Source organism: Rhagoletis zephyria, unplaced genomic scaffold (assembly GCF_001687245.7).
Source record: "Rhagoletis zephyria isolate East Lansing unplaced genomic scaffold, Rhagoletis_zephyria_1.1 Rzeph_scaffold_01455, whole genome shotgun sequence".
NCBI classification, from domain to species: domain Eukaryota; kingdom Metazoa; phylum Arthropoda; class Insecta; order Diptera; family Tephritidae; genus Rhagoletis; species Rhagoletis zephyria.
Genome location: NW_016158539.1, coordinates 47,543 through 52,006, shown reverse-complemented (window position 1 = coordinate 52,006; position 4,464 = coordinate 47,543).

Below are 4,464 nucleotides of genomic sequence, written 5' to 3'. Positions count from 1 at the left end.
TGTTACTCATACGCCATGTAGCCCCAAAAGAGATAAGTCGCAGCATATAGTTGTTAGGTTTTGCTTTCCGTTTAGTGGGCGTAGGAGGTACTGTAGGTCGAGAGGAACTTAGAAAAATGTTTAGTACATAAAAATATCTTTTCAACGATATATACTCTATCACACTTTGAAATCGAGCCTTAAATAAAAAATGTTGGAAGAGTTTTCAATTTTGGCTATTTTTCGGACTTGCCAAAGGCGAAAAGTTTTGTGACCCAAAACTCCTCTCAAAGTAAGCTTTCAAACTATGCAGGCTTTTATGAGTCAAATTATGCCCACAGACAGGATGCAGGGTTTTTCGGTGCCGGGAAGGGTGAACACCTCGTAATCTAGGATTTTATGAAACACTGAGCCAAATTCATTTTTTTAATGCTAATGCGTTGGTTGATTATTCAGAAAAGAAGAGAAGAAAGATTATGGACATATTTCTGAATACATTTCCGTCATCTCTTAACAATATTGGTTTAGAGAAAATCCGAGCTCGAGGTTATGCCATCTTCAGCTTCTTTTTGCTAGGGGAAGAACCCCTCCGATTTTGATGTTTTATATTCGGTGTAGGCAACGATTTCACCAATCCATTTTAATTTGTTTTTAATATTAATCTAAGTGACTTGACTTCAGAGGTGTTACATGTTTAATCACCTGATCATTGTGCATCTGCTGCTTACTTGTATACCAGCCCTGCTTTTACAACACAGCGTGCCAAAGCTTTCAAAAGCTCTCAGTACAAATGTAAGCTTTCGCTGGCCTAGTCTGTTTTATAACCACTTTTTACTCACTTAAATAAATAGCTTATTGAAACTGAAAATAATTTAAATGAGAATAAAATAAAAAATTAATAAATTAAAGTTAATTTCCATTTAAATCAGTTTGGTGAAACTGGCTGTTAGCATTCCTTTAAACATTGCACTTCCAGTGCATGTTTATAAGGAAAATAAAAGATAAAAAACCACTAGTGACAAAAAAATGAAGAGAGGTAAAAATCTGTTCGTGTCCTTTATTAGCAACCAATCGTATTAAAGGCAAAGCAAAAAAGAAGTTTAAGTTTTCAATTCTCCTTATTATAATCAAAATTTAATGCAATTTAACTTAAAAAGTTTTTTATATACTTACTTAGCTTAAATTGAAGTTTATGTGTACGCTGAGTATCATTACGTAGTGTATCTATAAAATATGAGGATGAGTATGACCACCTTAAGGACATTAACAGCAGCTGGTGAAAGCAATTATTCTCAAACCAAAAGTTTTGTTTATGTGAAAGTTTAATCATATTTCAATAAAAGTTTTGGATTAGTAAAATATTGCTACTTTGTTATTTGGGTTAACTAAGAGTAAATGATTTTTCAGGTAACTTTATTACAAAATTAGTGCAATATGAATTCAAGGGCAGTTAATATAAGCTAATATTGTGATATAATTTGAAAAATATTGTATGTACATAAATGTACTTTTCCAGAAATTAAGAAATGTAGGAGCCAGCAACTATTCTTTCGTAACTAATATTTGCCTTTTTCATATATAGTAAAACTAGGAAATTGTTAATTTATTTAATACTAAGTTATTTGACTTCATCACTGATGACATAGATAAAGGCTTGCTTCGACTGGCTGCTCTCAAGGAACGAGTTGGCAGAATCAGCTGCCAAAAAGAAAAAGTCCCAGTTAACTTTAACCTAGACGGGTCAAAGGTTGACGGAAGCATCGTTTAGCAGCGGATGATCTTTACAATAAAATGTCTATTCTGCACGTTTGCGAAGATTTTATAACAGGAAAATCTTATTACCAAAAAATGTTACCAATTCTTGTCACCGCGATTCTATGCACGTTGGTAATGCAGTTAAAATATTCAGCAATACAGCTACAAAGATTTGTGGAAATTCTTTCATTGCATATTTCACGGGGCAATATTTTAATGGGAATGTCTATTCGCACTTTGCCAGTGTCACCAGTGTACCAGTGTCGGACGGCTTCGGTTCCGCCAGTGTACCAGTGTCGCCAGTGCCACAAGTTTCACCAGTGTCACCAGTTTCACCAGTTTCATCAGTGTACCAGTGTCGCCAGTGTCACCAGTTTCATCAGTGTCACTAGTGTCGGCAGTCTATGGCTTTGCAGGCCGAACTTACCATTTTTTTTACGGGATTTCCGGATATTAACGGATTTTTTGATTCAGAGATTTTCGGTAAATTACTGCAGTTACAATTATAATTTTTTATTCACATTTATTCAAGTATTCGATCTCAAGAGATTCTTATACAAATGCACTCTTTTCTCCCGAATATATGTATTGCGACTCAGCATTCTTTTTTTTTTGAATTGGTAAAAGCTATCGTTATTTCTGAAGAGCTGACTTCACCGTACTTGCTATATTCGTTCGCCATTTGCATTGAGCGCAAACTTATTTTACATAGAAAAACAATATGAATTAAATCAAATAAAAATAAATTCTGTATGCGCATACAATTCAAATTCAAACTGAAATGCTGATTTATGCTACACAAATCATATGGCATTAAATATTTATGCTAGCATTGAGTTAACCTTTGCTCAATAGCTGAACTAAGTGCAATTGGAAAGACAAACCCGCAACAGAGCTGGCTGCAATCCTTACTTACACAAGGATAACCTGCAATACACTTCAAACTGCGTAACAGCGCTGCTGCTGCTGCAAAATGCAGTTGCATACACAAGTAGTTGAATGCATCTATTTCAGAAGATGCGCAACATGTACAAGAAATATGTACGTAACTAGAAAGCGAATAAAATAAAATAAAACAATGCGAGGATGAGCTATACAAATTGACAATGATTTGCATTTTACACGCTATTTTTCTGCTGTTACCAACATCGCTACCAACGCACTTCTGCTGCTGCGGCTGCTGCTGCGGCTGCTGCTGCTGCCGCCATTGCTGCTGATCGCTGAAAGGCAAATGGATGACCAAATGCTTGCAAGACAAGTTAAACAAATGTAGAAAAGAGACTACAAGAACAAGACTCGTCTATGTTTGCAATAAAATGAAAATAAATTGAGCTTTTTTTTCGTTTGTACGAATTGCATGGAAAAGAATATTTTGCCAAAGTAAATGCAGCAGAGTGCAATTTGCCCTCTCATCGCTCTTGTTCGCAATATTTAAATTGACTTTAACTTTTGAACTTTATATTTTTCAAGTGAATGTATGCAGCTTTTAGCCTGCAGTCTGATGCTTTTCAAATGCTATGGCGCTTCTTCATTATACATAAGCACAATTATATATTTTATATTTTAGTTATACATATACATTAGAGTGGTTAAAAAAAAAAACTATTTTTGGAATCTTATAAACGCTACATCAAAATATTGTTACATATTTGTGATAAAAAAAGGGACACGTGTTTTTTTATTTTGAAAAAAAGTTTTTTTTGAGGTCGCGCGGTTTTTATAAAAACGCTGATGTTCTCAATTTTTTTTTTCGAGACTTGTTAAAGCGCAGCTAAAAATGTTGTTTTTACATGTAATTACTCAAGTATTATTGGGGAATATGTATTGCCTTAATTACACACCTGTCTTGGACAGTTAGAATGGGCCTAGTACCCGAAAATATGCTTTCGCAAAGAGACTACTAAAATTAAAACGTTGATACTGAACGTTTTAAGCATTGCCATGGGTCAAAACTCGTTACCAGGGGCTTTCTTGGGTCGCAGATTACGAATCTGATCTCAGATTTTAAAAATTCAAAATGGCGGATCGAATATGGCGATGGAGTTAAAAAAAAAAAAATGATTGGTTATGCTTGAAACTCGAATCCGCCATTTTCAATTTTAAAAATCTGACTTCAGATTGGTAATCTAGACCCCATAAACCCAATGGTAAAGAGTTTCAACCCATGACAATGCTTAAAACGTTCATTTATAAATATATACATACATAAAAATACATTTTTACAGGACATAAAAATAAATTTTTTTTTATCACAATTAACAATAATTTGACGTCGTTTGTGAATAAACAATTTTTTTTTGAACCACCCTAATATATGTACACATTTCGTATTTATTTGGATTTGATTACGTTATTATGAAACTCTAACAAGTCAAATCAAAGAAAAATTCTATACAAATTGCGAATATGAAATAAGTGCAGCGCATAAAAGCGAAAGTTGCAGTTGCCTTGTTAGCAAATGAGTAACAAAGTCAAATGTAAACAAGTAAGAGCAGCGCTGTCTTCGGCTATGCCGAAGGCTTCATACCTTTCATGAACATCTGCAAATTTTACTTTGACAGATTACTGATTTTGAATACATCTGCATACATCGATAGAGGAGTTACATACTTATATAAAAAATCGCATCTAAACAATCAGAGGTATGGAAGATATACTTTATATGGCACCAATCTAAGTGATTTTCACTGCTATGTGATCGGTATGTAAACCGGTAACACAATTTATTGG